Here is a 20,250-nt window from a genome sequence, read left to right on the forward strand (position 1 = left end):
AAACCAACACTGCACTCTCCCCCTCCCTGACTGATCCCTACACAACACTGCACTCTCCCCCTCCCTGACTGATCCCTACCCAACACTGCACTCACACCCTCCCTGACTGATCCCAAACCAACACTGCACTCTCCCCCTCCCTGACTGATCCCTACACAACACTGCACTCTCCCCCTCCCTGCCTGATCCCTACACAACACTGCACTCACCCCCTCCCTGAATGATCCCTACCCAACACTGCAATCTCCCCCTCCCTGACTGATCCCATCCAACACTGCAATCTCCCCCTCCCTGACTGATCCCTATCCAGCACTGCACTCACCCCCTCCCTGACTGATCCCTACCCAACACTGCAATCTCCCCCTCCCTGACTGATCCCTACCCAACACTGCACTCACCCCCCTCCCTGACTGATCCCTACACAACACTGCACTCACCCCCTCCCTGACTGATCCCTATCCAGCACTGCACTCACCCCCTCCCTAAATGACCCCTACCCAACACGGCACTAACCCCCTCCCTGAATGATCCCTACACAACACTGCACCCTCCCCCTCCCTGACTGATCCCTGCCCAACACTGCACTCACCCCCTCCCTGACTGATCCCTACACAACACTGCACTCTCCCCCTCCCTGACGGATCCCTACCCAACACTGCACTCACCCCCTCCTTGAGTGACCCCTACCCAACACTGCACTCAACCCCTCCCTGAATGATCACTAACCAACACTGCACTCACCCCCTCCCTGACTGATCCCTACACAAAACTGCACTCACCCCCTCCCTGACTGATCCCTACCCAACACTGCACTCACCCCCTCCCTGAGTGACCCTACCCAACACTGCACTCACCCCCTCCCTGAATGATCCCTACCCAACACTGCACTCACCCCCTCCCTGACTGATCCCTACACAAAACTGCACTCACCCCCTCCCTGACTGATCCCTATCCAACACTGCACTCACCCCCTCCCTGACTGATCCCTGCCCAACACTACACTCACCCCCACCCTGACTGATCCCTACACAACACTACACTCACCCCATCCCTGACTGATCCCTACACAACACTGCACTCACCCCCTCCCTGACTGATCCCTACCCAACACTGCAATCTCCCCCTCCCTGACTGCTCCCTACCCAACACTGCACTCACCCCTCTCCCTGACTGATCCCTACCCAACACTGCACTCACCACCTCCCTGACTGATCCCTACCCAACACTGCAATCTCCCCCTCCCTGACTGATCCCTACCCAAAACTGCACTCACCCCCCTCCCTGACTGATCACTAACCAACACTGCACTCACCCCCTCCCTGACTGATCCCTACCCAACACTGCACTCACCACCTCCCTGACTGATCCCTACCCAACACTGCAATCTCCCCCTCCCTGACTGATCCCTACCCAAAACTGCACTCACCCCCCTCCCTGACTGATCCCTACCCAACACTGCACTCACCCCCTCCCTGACTGATCCCTACACAACACTGCACCCACCCCCTTCCTGACTGATCCCTACCCAACACTGCAATCTCCCCCTCCCTGACTGATCCCATCCAACACTGCAATCTCCACCTCCCTGACTGATCCCTACACAACACTGCACTCACCCCCCTCCCTGACTGATCCCTACACAACACTGCACTCACCCCCTCCCTGACTGATCCCTACCCAACACTGCAATCTCCACCTCCCTGACTGATCCCATCCAACACTGCAATCTCCACCTCCCTGACTGATCCCTACCCAACACTGCACTCACCCCCTCCCTGACTGATCCCTACACAACACTGCACTCACCCCCTCCCTGACTGATCCCTACCCAACACTGCAATCTCCCCCTCCCTGACTGATCCCTACCCAACACTGCACTCACCCCCCTCCCTGACTGATCCCTATCCAGCACTGCAATCACCCCCTCCCTGACTGACCCCTACCCAACACTGCACTCACCCCCTCCCTGACTGATCCCTGCCCAACACTACACTCACCCCCACTCTGACTGATCCCTACCCAACACGGCACTCACCCCCTCCCTGACTGATCCCTACACAACACTGCACTCTCCCCCTCCCTGACTGATCCCTGCCCAACACTGCACTCACCCCCTCCCTGACTGATCCCTACCCAACACTGCAATCTTCCCCTCCCTGACTGATCCCTACCCAATACTGCACTCACCCCCTCCCTGAGTGACCCTACCCAACACTGCACTCACCCCCTCTCTGAATGATCCCTAACCAACACTGCACTCACCCCCTCCCTGACTGATCCCTACACAAAACTGCACTCACCCCCTCCCTGACTGATCCCTACCCAACACTGCACTCACCCCCTCCCTGAGTGACCCTACCCAACACTGCACTCACCCGCTCCCTGAATGATTCCTACCCAACACTGCACTCACCCCCTCCCTGACTGATCCCTACACAAAACTGCACTCACCCCCTCCCTGACTGATCCCTGCCCAACACTACACTCACCCCCTCCCTGACTGATCCCTACAAAACACTACACTCACCCCCTCCCTGACTGATCCCTACACAACACTGCACTCACCCCCTCCCTGACTGATCCCTACCCAACACTGCACCCTCCCCGTCCCTGACTGATCCCTGCCCAACACTGCACTCACCCCCTCCCTGACTGATCCCTACCCAACACTGCACTCACCCCCTCCCTGACTGACCCCTACCTAACACTGCAATCTCCCCCTCCCTGACTGATCCCTACCCAACACTGCACTCACCCCCTCCTTGAATGATCCCTACCCAACACTGCACTCACCCCCCTCCCTGACTGATCCCTACACAAAACTGCACTCACCCCCGGCCTTTCTGATCCCTACACAACACTGTACTCACGCCCCTCCCTGACTGATCCCGACACAACACTACACTCACCCCCTCCCTGACTGATCCCTACCCGACACGGCAATCTCCCCCTCCCTGACTGATCCCTGCCCAACACTGCACTCACCCCCTCCCTGACTGACCCCTACCCAACACTGCACTCACCCCCTCCCTGACTGACCTCTCCCCAACACTGCAATCTCCCCCTCCCTGACTGATCCCTACCAACACTGCAATCTTACTCTCCCTGACTGATCCCTACCCAACACTGCACTCACCCCCTCCCTGACTGATCCCTACCCAACACTGCAATCTCCCCCTCCCTGACTGACCCCTACCCAACACTGCATTCACCCCCTCCCTGACTGATCCCTACCCAACACTGCAATCTCCCCCTCCCTGACTGACCCCTACCCAACACTGTACTCTCCCCCTCCCTGACTGATCCCTACCCAACACTGCACTCAACCCCTCCCTGATTAATCCCTACCCAACACTGCAATCTCCCCCTCCCTGACTGATCCCTACCCAACACTGCACTCACCCCCTCCCTGACTGATCCCTACCCAACACTGCACTCACACCCTCCCTGACTGATCCCTACCCAACACTGCACTCACCCCCTCCCTGACTGACCCCTACACAACACTGCACTCACCCCCTCCCTGACTGATCCCTACCCAACACTGCAATCTCTCCCTCCCTGACTGATCCCTACCCAACACTGCACTCTCCCCCTCCCTGACTGATCCCTGCCCAACAGAGCAATCTCCCCCTCCCTGACTGATCCCTATCCAACACTGCATTCACCCCCCTCCCTGACTGATCCCTACACAACACTGCACTCACCCCCTCCCTGACTGATCCCTGCCCAACAGAGCAATCTCCCACTCCCTGACTGATCCCTACCCAACACTGCACTCACCCCCTCCCTGACTGATCCCTACCCAACACTGCACTCACCCCCTCCCTGACTGATCCCTACCCAACACTGCACTCAACCCCTCCCTGATTAATCCCTACACATCACTGCACTCACCCCCTCCCTGACTGATCCCTACCCAACACTGCACTCACCCCCTCCCTGACTGATCCCTACCCAACACTGCACTCACCCCCTCCCTGACTGATCCCTACACAACACTGCAATCTCCCCCTCCCCAACTGATCCCTACCCGACACTGCACTCACCCCCTCCCTGACTGATCCCTACTCAACACTGCAATCTCCCCCTCCCCAACTGATCCCTACCCGACACTGCACTCACCCCCTCCCTGACTGATCCCTACCCAACACTGTACTCTCCCCCTCCCTGACTGATCCCTACCCAACACTGCACTCACCACCTCCCCGACTGTTCCCTACCCAACACTGCACTCACCCCCTCCCTGACTGATCCCTACCCAACACTGCAATCTCCCCCTCCCTGACTGATCCCTACACAACACTGCGCTCACCCCCTCCCTGCCTGATCCCTACCCAACACTGCACTCACCCCCTCCCTGACTGATCCCAAACCAACACTGCACTCTCCCCCTCCCTGACTGATCCCTACACAACACTGCACTCTCCCCCTCCCTGACTGATCCCTACCCAACACTGCACTCACCCCCTCCCTGACTGATCCCAAACCAACACTGCACTCTCCCCCTCCCTGACTGATCCCTACACAACACTGCACTCTCCCCCTCCCTGCCTGATCCCTACCAACACTGCACTCACCCCCTCCCTGAATGATTCCTACCCAACACTGCAATCTCCCCCTCCCTGACTGATCCCATCCAACACTGCAATCTCCCCCTCCCTGACTGATCCCTATCCAGCACTGCACTCACCCCCTCCCTGACTGATCCCTACCCAACACTGCAATCTCCCCCTCCCTGACTGATCCCTACCCAACACGGCACTCACCCCCTCCCTGAATGATCCCTACACAACACTGCACTCACCCCCTCCATGACTGATCCCTACCCAACACTGCACCCTCCCCCTCCCTGACTGATCCCTGCCCAACACTGCACTCACCCCCTCCCTGACTGATCCCTACACAACACTGCACTCTACCCCTCCCTGACGGATCCCTACACAACACTGCACTCACCACCACCTTGAGTGACCCCTACCCAACACTGCACTCAACCCCTCCCTGAATGATCACTAACCAACACTGCACTCACCCCCTCCCTGACTGATCCCTACACAAAACTGCACTCACCCCCTCCCTGACTGATCCCTACCCAACACTGCACTCACCCCCTCCCTGAGTGACCCTACCCAACACTGCACTCACCCCCTCCCTGACTGATCCCTACACAAAACTGCACTCACCCCCTCCCTGACTGATCCCTATCCAACACTGCACTCACCCCCTCCCTGACTGATCCCTGCCCAACACTACACTCACCCCCACCCTGACTGATCCCTACACAACACTGCACTCACCCCCTCCCTGACTGATCCCTACCCAACACTGCACCCTCCCCGTCCCTGACTGATCCCTGCCCAACACTGCACTCACCCCCACCCTGACTGATCCCTACCCAACACTGCGCTCACCCCCTCCCTGACTGATCCCTACCCAACACTGCAATCTCCCCCTCCCTGACTGATCCCTACCCAACACTGCACTCACCCCCACCCTGACTGATCCCTACCCAACACTGCACTCACCCCCTCCCTGACTGACCCCTACCCAACACTGCAATCTCCCCCTCCCTGACTGATCCCTACCCAACACTGCACTCACCCCCTCCCTGAATGATCCCTACCCAACACTGCACTCACCCCCTCCCTGACTGATCCCTACACAAAACTGCACTCAACCCCTACCTGACTGATCCCTACACAACACTGTACTCACGCCCCTCCCTGACTGATCCCTACACAACACTACACTCACCCCCTCCCTGACTGATCCCTACCCAACACGGCAATCTCCCCCTCCCTGACTGATCCCTGCCCAACACTGCACTCACCCCCTCCCTGACTGACCCCTACCCAACAATGCACTCTCCCCCTCCCTGAATGATCCCTACCGAACACTGCACTCACCCCCTCCCTGATTAATCCCTACCCAACACTGCAATCTCCCCCTCCCTGATTAATCCCTACCCATCACTGCACTCACCCCCTCCCTGACTGATCCCTACCCAACACTGCACTCACCCCATCCCTGACTGATCCCTACCCAACACTGCACTCACCCCCTCCCTGACTGATCCCTACACAACACTGCACTCACCCCCTCCCTGACTGATCCCTACTCAACACTGCAATCTCCCCCTCCCCAACTGATCCCTACCCAACACTGCACTCACCCCCTCCCTGACTGATCCCTACCCAACACTGCAATCTCCCCCTCCCTGACTGATCCCTAAACAACACTGCACTCACCCCCCTCCCTGACTGATCCCTACCAAACACTGCACTCACCCCCTCCCTGACTGATCCCTACCCAACACTGCAATCTCCCCCTCCCTGACTGATCCCTAAACAACACTGCAATCACCCCCCTCCCCGACTGATCCCCACCCAACACTGCACTCACCCCCTCCCTGACTGATCCCTACCCAACACTGCAATCTCCCCCTCCCAGCCTGATCCCTACACAACACTGCACTCACCCCCTCCCTGACTGATCCCAAAACAACACTGCACTCTCCCAATCCCTGACTGATCCCTACACAACACTGCACTCTCCCCCTCCCTGCCTGATCCCTACCAGCACTGCACTCACCCCCTCCCTGAATGATCCCTACCCAACACTGCACTCACTGCCTCCCTGATTGATCCCTACCCAACACTGCACTCACCCCCTCCCTGAGTGACCCTACCCAACACTGCACTCACCCCCTCCCTGAATGATCCCTACCCAACACTGCACTCACCCCCTCCCTGACGGATCCCTATCCAACGCTGCACCCACCCCCTCCCTGACTGATCCCTGCCCAACACTACACCCACACCCTCCCTGACTGATCCCTACACAACACTACACTCACCTCCTCCCTGACTGATCCCTACACAAAACTGCATCACCCCCTCCCTGACTGATCCCTATCCAACACTGCACCCACCCCCTCCCTGACTGATCCCTGCCCAACACTACACCCACCCCCTCCCTGACTGATCCCTACACAACACTACACTCACCTCCTCCCTGACTGATCCCTACACAACACTGCACTCACCCCATCCCTGACTGATCCCTACCCAACACTGCACTCACCCCCTCCCTGACTGACCCCTACCCAACTCTGCACTCACCCCCTACCTGACTGACCCCTACCCAACACTGCAATCTCCCCCTCCCTGACTGATCCCTACCAACACTGCAATCTTACTCTCCCTGACTGATCCCTACCCAACACTGCACTCACCCCCTCCCTGACTGACCCCTTCCCAACACTGCACTCACCCCCTCCCTGACTGATCCCTACCCAACACTGCAATCTCCCCCTCCCTGACTGACCCCTAACCAACACTGCACTCTCCCCTCCCTGACTGATCCCTACCCAACACTGCACTCACCCCCTCCCTGATTAATCCCTACCCAACACTGCAATCTCCCCCTCCCTGATTAATCCCTACACATCACTGCACTCACCCCCTCCCTGACTGATCCCTACCCAACACTGCACTCACCCCCTCCCTGACTGACCCCTTCCCAACACTGCACTCACCCCCTCCCTGACTGATCCCTACCCAACACTGCAATCTCCCCCTCCCTGACTGATCCCTAACCAACACTGCACTCTCCCCTCCCTGACTGATCCCTACCCAACACTGCAATCTCCCCCTCCCTGACTGAACCCTACCCCACACTGCACTCACCCCCTCCCTGACTGATCCCTACCCAACACTGCAATCTCCCCCTCCCTGACTGACCCCTACCCAACACTGCACTCTCCCCCTCCCTGAATGATCCCTACCGAACACTGCACTCACCCCCTCCCTGATTAATCCCTACCCATCACTGCACTCACCCCCTCCCTGACTGATCCCTACCCAACACTGCACTCACGCCATCCCTGACTGATCCCTACCCAACACTGCACTCACCCCCTCCCTGACTGATCCCTACACAACACTGCACTCACCCCCTCCCTGACTGATCCCTACTCAACACTGCAATCTCCCCCTCCCCAACTGATCCCTACCCAACACTGCACTCACCCCCTCCCTGACTGATCCCTACCCAACACTGCAATCTCCCCCTCCCTGACTGATCCCTAAACAACACTGCAATCACCCCCCTCCCTGACTGATCCCTACCAAACACTGCACTCACCCCCTCCCCGACTGATCCCCACCCAACACTGCACTCACCCCCTCCCTGACTGATCCCTACCCAACACTGCAATCTCCCCCTCCCTGCCTGATCCCTACACAACACTGCACTCACCCCCTCCCTGACTGATCCCAAACCAACACTGCACTCTCCCAATCCCTGACTGATCCCTACACAACACTGCACTCTCCCCCTCCCTGCCTGATCCCTACCAGCACTGCACTCACCCCCTCCCTGAATGATCCCTACCCAACACTGCACTCACTGCCTCCCTGACTGATCCCTACCCAACACTGCACTCACCCCCTCCCTGAGTGACCCTACCCAACACTGCACTCACCCCCTCCCTGAATGATCCCTACCCAACACTGCACTCACCCCCTCCCTGACGGATCCCTATCCAACACTGCACCCACCCCCTCCCTGACTGATCCCTGCCCAACACTACACCCACCCCCTCCCTGACTGATCCCTACACAACACTACACTCACCTCCTCCCTGACTGATCCCTACACAAAACTGCATCACCCCCTCCCTGACTGATCCCTATCCAACACTGCACCCACCCCCTCCCTGACTGATCCCTGCCCAACACTACACCCACCCCCTCCCTGACTGATCCCTACACAACACTACACTCACCTCCTCCCTGACTGATCCCTACACAACACTGCACTCACCCCATCCCTGACTGATCCCTACCCAACACTGCACTCACCCCCTCCCTGACTGACCCCTACCCAACTCTGCACTCACCCCCTACCTGACTGACCCCTACCCAACACTGCAATCTCCCCCTCCCTGACTGATCCCTACCAACACTGCAATCTTACTCTCCCTGACTGATCCCTACCCAACACTGCACTCACCCCCTCCCTGACTGACCCCTTCCCAACACTGCACTCACCCCCTCCCTGACTGATCCCTACCCAACACTGCAATCTCCCCCTCCCTGACTGACCCCTAACCAACACTGCACTCTCCCCTCCCTGACTGATCCCTACCCAACACTGCACTCACCCCCTCCCTGATTAATCCCTACCCAACACTGCAATCTCCCCCTCCCTGATTAATCCCTACACATCACTGCACTCACCCCCTCCCTGACTGATCCCTACCCAACACTGCACTCACCCCCTCCCTGACTGATCCCTACCCAACACTGCAATCTCCCCGTCCCCAACTGATCCCTACCCAACACTGCACTCACCCCCCTCCCTGACTGATCCCTACCCAACACTGCAATCTCCCCCTCCCTGACTGATCCCTACCAAACACGGCACTCACCCCCTCCCTGACTGATCCCTACACAACACTGCACTCACCCCCTCCCTGACTGATCCCTACTCAACACTGCAATCTCCCCGTCCCCAACTGATCCCTACCCAACACTGCACTCACCCCCTCCCTGACTGATCCCTACCCAACACTGCAATCTCCCCCTCCCTGACTGATCCCTACACAACACTGCACTCACCCCCTCCCCGACTGATCCCTACCCAACACTGCACTCACCCCCTCCCTGACTGATCCCTACCCAACACTGCACTCTCCCCCTCCCTGACTGATCCCTACCCAACACTGCACTCTCCCCCTCCCTGACTGATCCCTACCCAACACTGCACTCACCCCCTCCCCGACTGATCACTACCCAACACTGCACTCACCCCCTCCCTGACTGATCCCTACCCAACACTGCACTCTCCCCCTCCCTGCCTGATCCCTACCAAAACTGCACTCACCCCCTCATTGACTGATCCCTACCCAACACTGCACTCACCCCCTCCCTGACTGATGCCTAAACAATACTGCACTCACCCCCTCCCTGACTGATCGCTACCCAACACTGCACTCACCCCCTCCCTGACTGACCCCTACCCAACACTGCACTCACCTCCCTCTCTGACTGACCCCTACCCAACACGGCACTCACCCCCTCCCTAACGGACCCCTACCCAACACTGCACTCACCCCCTCCCTGACTGATCCCTACCCAACACTGCACTCACCCCCTCCCTGACTGACCCCTACCCAACACGGCACTCACCCCCTCCCTGACTGACCCCTACCCAACACTGCACTCACCCCCTCCCTGACTGATCCCTACCCAACACTGCACTCTCCCCCTCCCTGACTGATCCCTACCCAACACTGCACTCACCCCCTCCCCGACTGATCACTACCCAACACTGCACTCACCCCCTCCCTGACTGATCCCTACCCAACACTGCACTCTCCCCCTCCCTGCCTGATCCCTACCAAAACTGCACTCACCCCCTCATTGACTGATCCCTACCCAACACTGCACTCACCCCCTCCCTGACTGATGCCTAAACAATACTGCACTCACCCCCTCCCCGACTGATCACTACCCAACACTGCACTCACCCCCTCCCTGACTGATCCCTACCCAACACTGCACTCTCCCCCTCCCTGCCTGATCCCTACCAAAACTGCACTCACCCCCTCATTGACTGATCCCTACCCAACACTGCACTCACCCCCTCCCTGACTGATGCCTAAACAATACTGCACTCACCCCCTCCCTGACTGATCGCTACCCAACACTGCACTCACCCCCTCCCTGACTGACCCCTACCCAACACTGCACTCACCTCCCTCTCTGACTGACCCCTACCCAACACGGCACTCACCCCCTCCCTAACGGACCCCTACCCAACACTGCACTCACCCCCTCCCTGACTGATCCCTACCCAACACTGCACTCACCCCCTCCCTGACTGACCCCTACCCAACACGGCACTCACCCCCTCCCTGACTGACCCCTACCCAACACTGCACTCACCCCCTCCCTGACTGATCCCTATCCAACACTGCACTCTCCCCCTCCCTGACCGATCCCTATCCAAAACTGCACTCACTTCCCCTCCCTGACTGATCCCTACCCAACACTGCACTCACCCCCTCCCCGACTGATCACTACCCAACACTGCACTCACCCCCTCCCTGACTGATCCCTACCCAACACTGCACTCTCCCCCTCCCTGCCTGATCCCTACCAAAACTGCACTCACCCCCTCATTGACTGATCCCTACCCAACACTGCACTCACCCCCTCCCTGACTGATGCCTAAACAATACTGCACTCACCCCCTCCCTGACTGATCGCTACCCAACACTGCACTCACCCCCTCCCTGACTGACCCCTACCCAACACTGCACTCACCTCCCTCTCTGACTGACCCCTACCCAACACGGCACTCACCCCCTCCCTAACGGACCCCTACCCAACACTGCACTCACCCCCTCCCTGACTGATCCCTACCCAACACTGCACTCACCCCCTCCCTGACTGACCCCTACCCAACACGGCACTCACCCCCTCCCTGACTGACCCCTACCCAACACTGCACTCACCCCCTCCCTGACTGATCCCTACCCAACACTGCACTCTCCCCCTCCCTGACTGATCCCTACCCAACACTGCACTCACCCCCTCCCCGACTGATCACTACCCAACACTGCACTCACCCCCTCCCTGACTGATCCCTACCCAACACTGCACTCACCCCTCCCTGCCTGATCCCTACCAAAACTGCACTCACCCCCTCATTGACTGATCCCTACCCAACACTGCACTCACCCCCTCCCTGACTGATGCCTAAACAATACTGCACTCACCCCCTCCCCGACTGATCACTACCCAACACTGCACTCACCCCCTCCCTGACTGATCCCTACCCAACACTGCACTCTCCCCCTCCCTGCCTGATCCCTACCAAAACTGCACTCACCCCCTCATTGACTGATCCCTACCCAACACTGCACTCACCCCCTCCCTGACTGATGCCTAAACAATACTGCACTCACCCCCTCCCTGACTGATCGCTACCCAACACTGCACTCACCCCCTCCCTGACTGACCCCTACCCAACACTGCACTCACCTCCCTCTCTGACTGACCCCTACCCAACACGGCACTCACCCCCTCCCTAACGGACCCCTACCCAACACTGCACTCACCCCCTCCCTGACTGATCCCTACCCAACACTGCACTCACCCCCTCCCTGACTGACCCCTACCCAACACGGCACTCACCCCCTCCCTGACTGACCCCTACCCAACACTGCACTCACCCCCTCCCTGACTGATCTCTATCCAACACTGCACTCTCCCCCTCCCTGACCGATCCCTATCCAAAACTGCACTCACTTCCCCTCCCTGACTGATCCCTACACAACACTGCACTCACCCCCTCCCTGACTGATCCCCACACAACACTGCACTCTCCCCCTCCCTGACTGATCCCTGCCCAACAGAGCAATCTCCCCTTCCCTGACTGATCCCTATCCAACACTGCATTCACCCCCCTCCCTGACTGATCCCTACACAACACTGCACTCTCCCCCTCCCTGACTGATCCCTACACAACACTGCACTCACCCCCCTCCCTGACTGAACCCTACACAACACTGCACTCACCCCCTCCCTGACTGATCCCTACCCAACACTGCAATCTCCCCCTCCCTGACTGATCCCTACTCAACACTGCACTCACCCCCCTCCCTGACTGATCCCTACCCAACACTGCACTCACTCTCTCCCTGACTGATCCCTACCCAACAGAGCAATCTCCCCCTCCCTGATTGATCCCTACCCAACACTGCACTCACCCCCTCCCTGACTGATCCCTACCCAACACTGCACTCACCCCCTCCCTGACTGATCCCTACCCAACACTGCACCCTCCCCGTCCCTGATTGATCCCTGCCCAACACTGCACTCACCCCCTGAGTGATCCCTACCCAACACTGCAATCACCCCCTCCCTGACTGATCCCTACCAACACTGCACTCACCCCCTCCCTGACTGACCCCTACCCAACACTGCAAACTCCCCCTCCCTGACTGATCCCTACCCAACACTGCACTCACCCCCTCCCTGAATGTTCCCTACCCAACACTGCACTCACCCCCTCCCTGACTGACCCCTACCCAACACTGCAAACTCCCCCTCCCTGACTGATCCCTACCCAACACTGCACTCACCCCCTCCCTGAATGTTCCCTACCCAACACTGCACTCACCCCCTCCCTGACTGACCCCTACCCAACACTGCAAACTCCCCCTCCCTGACTTATCCCTACACAACACTGCACTCTCCCCCTCCCTGACTGATCCCTACCCAACACGGCAATCTCCCCCTCCCTGACTGATCCCTGCCCAACACTGCACTCACCCCCTCCCTGACAGACCCCTACCCAACACTGCACTCACCCCCTCCCTGACTGATCCCTACCCAACACTGCAATCTCCCCCTCCCTGACTGACCCCTACCCAACACTGCACTCACCCCCTCCCTGACTGATCCCTACCCAACACTGCAATCTCCCCCTCCCTGACTGACCCCTACCCAACACTACACTCTCCCCCTCCCTGACTGATCCCTACCCAACACTGCACTCACCCCCTCCCTGATTAATCCCTACCCAACACTGCACTCACCCCCTCCCTGACTGATCCCTACCCAACACTGCACTCACCCCCTCCCTGACTGATCCCTACCCAACACTGCACTCACCCCCTCCCTGACTGATCCCTACCCAACACTGCACTCAACCCCTCGCTGACTGATCCCTACACAACACTGCACTCACCCCCTCCCTGACTGATCCCTACCCAACACTGCAATCTCCCCCTCCCTGACTGATCCCTACACAACAATGCAATCTCCCCCTCCCTGACTGATCCCTACACAACACTGCGCTCACCCCCTCTCTGCCTGATCCCTACCCAACACTGCACTCACCCCCCTCCCTGACTTATCCCTACCCAACACTGCACTCACCCCCTCCCTGACTGATCCCAAACCAACACTGCACTCTCCCCCTCCCTGACTGATCCCTACACAACACTGCACTCTCCCCCTCCCTGCCTGATCCCTACCAACACTGTACTCACCCTCTCATTGACTGATCCCTACCCAACACTGCACTCACACCCTCCCTGACTGATCCCTACACAATACTGCACTCACCCCCTCCCTGACTGATCCCTACCCAACACTGCACTCACCCCCTCCCTGACTGACCCCTACCCAACACTGCACTCACCCCCCTCTCTGACTGACCCCTACCCAACACGGCACACACCCCCTCCCTAACGGACCCCTACCCAACACTGCACTCACCCCCTCCCTGACTGATCCCTACCCAACACTGCACTCACCCCCTCCCTGACTGACCCCTACCCAACACGGCACTCACCCCCTCCCTGACTGACCCCTACCCAACACTGCACTCACCCCCTCCCTGAATGATCCCTACCCAACACTGCACTCTCCCCCTCCCTGACTGATCCCTATCCAACACTGCACTCACTTCCCCTCCCTGACTGATCCCTACACAACACTGCACTCACCCCCTCTCTGACTGATCCCCACACAACACTGCACTCTCCCCCTCCCTGACTGATCCCTGCCCAACAGAGCAATCTCCCCCTCCCTGACTGATCCCTATCCAACACTGCATTCACCCCCCTCCCTGACTGATCCCTACACAACACTGCACTCACCCCCTCCCTGACTGATCCCTACCCAACACCGCAATCTCCCCCTCCCTGACTGATCCCTACCCAACACTGCACTCACCCCCTCCCTGACTGATCCCTACCCAACACTGCACTCAGCCCCCTCCCTGACTGATCCCTACCCAACACTGCACTCACCCTCTCCCTGACTGATCGCTACCCAACACTGCACTCTCCCCCTTCCCTCTGATCCCTGCCCAACAGAGCAATCTCCCCCTCCCTGATTGATCCCTACCCAACACTGCACTCACCCTCTCCCTGACTGATCCCTACCCAACACTGCACTCACCCCCTCCCTGTCTGATCCCTACCAAACACTGCACTCACACCCTCCCTGACTGACCCCTACCCAACACGGCACTCACCCCCTCCCTGACTGACCACTACCCAACACGGCACCCACCCCCTCCCTGACTGATCCCTATCCAACACTGCAATCTCCCCCTCCCTGAGTGATCCCTACCCAACACTGCACTCACCCCACTCCCAGACTGATCCCTAACCAACACTGCACTCACCCCCTCCCTGACTGATCCCTACCCAACACTGCACTCACCCCCTCCCTGACAGATCCCTACCGAACACTGCACTCACCCCCCTCCCTGACTGATCCCTACCCAACACTGCACTCACCCCCTCCCTGACTGATCCCTACACAACACTGCTATCTCCCCCTCCCTGACTGATCCCTACCCAACACTGCACTCACCCCCTCCCTGACTGATCACTACCCAACACTGCAATCACCCCCTCCCTGACTGATCCCCACCCAACACTGCACTCACCCCCTCCCTGACTGATCCCCACCCAACACTGCACTCACCCCCTCCCTGACTGATTCCTACACAACACTGCACTCACCCCTTCCCTGACTGATCCCTACCCAACACTGCACTCTCCCCCTCCCTGACTGATTCCTACCCAACACTGCACATACCCCCTCCCTGAGTGATCCCTACACAACACTGCACTCTCCCCCTCCCTGACTGATCCCTACCCAACACTGCACTCACCCCCTCCCTGACTGATCCCTACACAACACTGCACTCTCCCCCTCCCTGACTGATCCCTACCCAACACTGCACTCACCCCCTCCCTGACTGATCCCTACCCAACACTGCACTCACCCCCTCCCTGACTGATCCCTACCCAACACTGCACTCTCCCCCTCCCTGACTGATTCCTACCCAACACTGCACATACCCCCTCCCTGAGTGATCCCTACACAACACTGCACTCTCCCCCTCCCTGACTGATCCCTACCCAACACTGCACTCACCCCCTCCCCAACTGATTCCTACCCAACACTGCACTCACCCCCCTCCCTGACTGATCCCTTACCAACACTGCACTCACCCCCTCCCTGACTGATCCCTACACAACACTGCACTCTCCCCCTCCCTGACTGATCCCTACCCAACACTGCACTCACCCCCTCCCTGACTGACCCCTACACAACACTGCACTCAACCCCTCCCTGACTGATCCCTACCCAACACTGCAATCTCCCCCTCCCCAACTGATTCCTACCCAACACTGCAATCTCCCCCTCCCTGACTGATCCCAACCCAACACTGCAATCTACCCCTCCCTGACTGATCCCTACCCAACACGGCACTCACCCCCTCCCTGACTGATCCCTATCCAACACTGCAATCTCCCCCTCCCTGACTGATCCCTACCCAACACTGCACTCACCCCCCTCACTGACTGATCCCTACCCAACACTGCACTCACCCCCTCCCTGACTGATCCCTACCCAACACTGCACTCACCCCCTCCCTGACTGATCCCTACCCAACACTGCACTCACCCCCTCCCTGACTGATCCATACCCAACACTGCAATCTCCCCCTCCCTGACTGATCCCAACCCAACACTGCACTCACCCCCCCTCCCTGACTGATCCCTACCCAACACTGCACTCACACCCTCCCTGACTGATCCCTACCCAACACTGCACTCACCCCCTCCCTGACTGATCCCTACACAACACTGCACTCACCCCCTCCCTGACTGACCCCTACCCAACACGGCACCCACCCCCTCCCTGACTGATCCCTATCCAACACTGCAATCTCCCCCTCCCTGACTGATCCCGACCCAACACTGCACTCACCCCCTCCCTGACAGATCCCTACCCAACACTGCACTCACCCCCCTCCCTGACAGATCCCTACCCAACACTGCACTCACCCCCTCCCTGACTGATCCCTACCCAACACTGCACTCTCCCCCTCCCTGACTGATCCCTACCCAACACTGCAATCACCCCCTCCCTGACTGATCCCCACCCAACACTGCACTCACCCCCTCCCTGACTGATTCCTACACAACACTGCACTCACCCCCTCCCTGACAGATCCCTACCCAACACTGCACTCACCCCCTCCCTGACTGATCCCTACACAACACTGCAATCTCCCCCTCCCTGACTGATCCCTACCCAACACTGCAATCACCCCCTCCCTGACTGATCCCCACCCAACACTGCACTCACCCCCTCCCTGACTGATTCCTACACAACACTGCACTCACCCCCTCCCTGACAGATCCCTACCCAACACTGCACTCACCCCCTCCCTGACTGATCCCTACACAACACTGCACTCTCCCCCTCCCTGACTGATCCCTACCCAACACTGCACTCACCCCCTCCCTGACTGATCCCTACCCAACACTGCACTCACCCCCTCCCTGACTGATCCCTACCCAACACTGCACTCACCCCCTCCCTGACTGATCCCTACACAACACTGCACTCTCCCCCTCCCTGACTGACCCCTATCCAACACTGCAATCTCCCCCTCCCTGACTGATCCCTACCCAACACTGCACTCATCCCCCTCCCTGACTGATCCCTACACAACACTGCACTCACCCCCTCCCTGACTGATCCCTACACAACACTGCACTCACCCCCTCCCTGACTGACCCCTACCCAACACTGCACTCACCCCCTCCCTGACTGATCCCTACCCAACACTGCACTCACCCCCTCCCTGACTGATCCCTACACAACACTGCAATCTCCCCCTCCCTGACTGATCCCTATCCAACACTGCATTCACCCCCCTCCCTGACTGATCCCTACCCAACACTGCACTCACCCCCTCCCTGACTGATCCCTACACAACACTGCACTCTCCCCCTCCCTGACTGATCCCTACCCAACACTGCACTCACACGTGTTGGATAGAAACACCAGCGTTTCTTTCTGCACAGGTTCTCCAGCACGATCTGAATCTTTGCCACATTTTCCCTTATTTTTCAGAGAATTCCATGGGACAGATATTCACTCAATCTACAAACATGGTTCCTGTTAGATACTACTTTAATTCAGATTAAGATGACTGAACATTCTTTCTCATAACTTGATGCCTCTTTGCTCCGTGCTCCTTCTCAATACAATCTGCTCCAGTTGAGTTTGGAAGTTCTAGCCTACTGCCACAATGCCCCTTGCTTTATGCCAACTGAAGCTGATCCATATGAGTTGGAGGTCCCAATCTGATATCACAATGCTCCCTGTTCCATGTCAATAGAAGTTACTACAGGTGAGGTTGGAGTCCCAGCACCGGCATTTCATGGACCTTTAAACCGTCACATCATGCCCATTTCCAGTTTCATCTTCACTATTGCCCCACTCAGTCTCTCTAAGTTTAGTCCTGGGAACAAGAGATTATATGATATTCTGCAACACTGGTTACTTATGCGGAATATGACACTTCTCCATTTCATATATCAGAATTCAAACGCACGCATTTTCAGTGATTTCCCTCCCTTCCATGGTGACTAACCCTCGTTTACATCGCTCCTCCCATTTTACTCAGCCATCCCATAATCTAATGCACACATCAGCACTATTCTGTCTGTGCTGCTGCTGTCGCTCTTGATGGGTAGACGTGTCCCATCCCATCATCGGGACCTTGAAACCAGTCGATCCATTTCAATCCCGCTGATTGTGAAATCAATCCTCATGTCGGAGCCTTTATTGACATGGACCAGAGATTACCTGTTAACAATTCGTCTTGAATTCCTGCCACTAAGCCAATGTGGCACCACACTCGCTTTGTTTCCATTAATGCCACAGACGTTGATCTTTTCAACAGTTTACCATGGTAAAATCAACACACAGCATGTCATCCACACTCGTCTACTTCTTGTGCTATGCGGCTTTCAGTCTGAGGTTAAGCTGACTGGTTTGTGATCTCTCCTACCAGGATGCTCTCCCACTGCCATTCATCCTACTGCCCAGCTTAAGTTCTCAAAACCAGCTTTACTATTGTGCCCCTGTTGTTGGTCTTGCCATGACTGATCAAAACAGTGCTATTGAAATGACTTCAAAAATCATTTCCCATTACATTGAGCACTACATTGAAATTGTGAAAATCCCTTATTACTCCTACACTTTTATTTGATCATTATTGAGAGATAAACTGCTATTAAACTCCATTATACCACTAAGTTGTTCGGGGCTCTGTGGCTGAATTTTTACAGTCGCGTTTGATGTTCATTTTAATGCATAATTCCTCAGAACTACAATTTTTCTTTCGACCAAAATAGCCAGCCTTTTCATTTAAAGTCTCCTCTAAAGATATCAAAGAGGGAAGAAAAATAAGATTTTCAGCAGCAGATGAACTGAGATTCGGCCGAGTTATCAGTTGTCAGTGTGTGGGGCACATGTGATCGTGGTAATGATAAGATCCAACAGCACACAATACCAGATTATAGACCAACAGGTTTATTTGGACGCACTAGCTTTCGGAGAGCTGATACTTCATCAGGTGGTTGTTGAAAATAAGATTGTTAGACACAGCTCATTCGTCCAATTAAACCTGTTGGACTATAACATGATGTTGTGTGATTTTTTTTAACTTTGTACACTCCACTACAACAGTGGCATCTCCAAACCACTTAAAAAGTCGCCTGAATGCGCCTATGAAAAGGAAGTGTTCAGAGCAATATGGGCCAAGTGCTGGCAAATGTGACTGGATTAGGTTAGGATATCTGTTCGGCATGGGAAATTTGGTCCAAATAATAATTTTCTGTTGTGTAAATCTCTACGATTGATCCACTGCTTTATTCTGCTTCGAAAGATCAGGCAGTATTGCTTGTTGATCACTGTAAATCTTAACCATTCAAATGCCAAGGCATTAATGGCACTAAATCCTAAAGATTAAATAACCAGAGAAGATCTCTTTTGATATCACCCTGGGACGATTCGATTCAGCATTGCTTTCTTTGCATGATTTATTTAGCTCTGTTGAAACTTATTGGAAATACACAGACTATTCAGTCATCTATTATACTGCAGTATTTAGATCATGAGGCCCCCAACTTACAGGTGTGCTGCTGTAGCTCATGGTGACACAATTGCTCTTTTAAGCCTGGGATTGTGATGTTGCACCTCCCTGAGGCATGTGTAAATTTTTGGACAACTGCCGAATCGAACATCAAAAGGAGCATTCAACAGATTCTGCTGTTGAGATCTGAAATGGGATAAATTATCCAAACAGGTGAAATTCTTCTTTCTGCATTTGCTCATTCCTGGG

At 56.8% G+C, this 20,250-nt stretch overlaps 1 pseudogene; it reads left to right on the forward strand.

Annotated features, from left to right (window-relative positions):
• LOC148145782 (uncharacterized) overlaps positions 1 to 19,116 on the forward strand; it is a 57,243-nt pseudogene extending 38,127 nt beyond the window's left edge.
• Positions 19,117 to 20,250: the final 1,134 nt, after the last annotated feature.

The sequence above is a fragment of the Chiloscyllium plagiosum genome, unplaced genomic scaffold (genome assembly GCF_037043375.1).
Source record: "Chiloscyllium plagiosum isolate Xiang-an unplaced genomic scaffold, Cpla_swu_hap1 HiC_scaffold_24, whole genome shotgun sequence".
In the NCBI taxonomy this organism is placed as follows: domain Eukaryota; kingdom Metazoa; phylum Chordata; class Chondrichthyes; order Orectolobiformes; family Hemiscylliidae; genus Chiloscyllium; species Chiloscyllium plagiosum.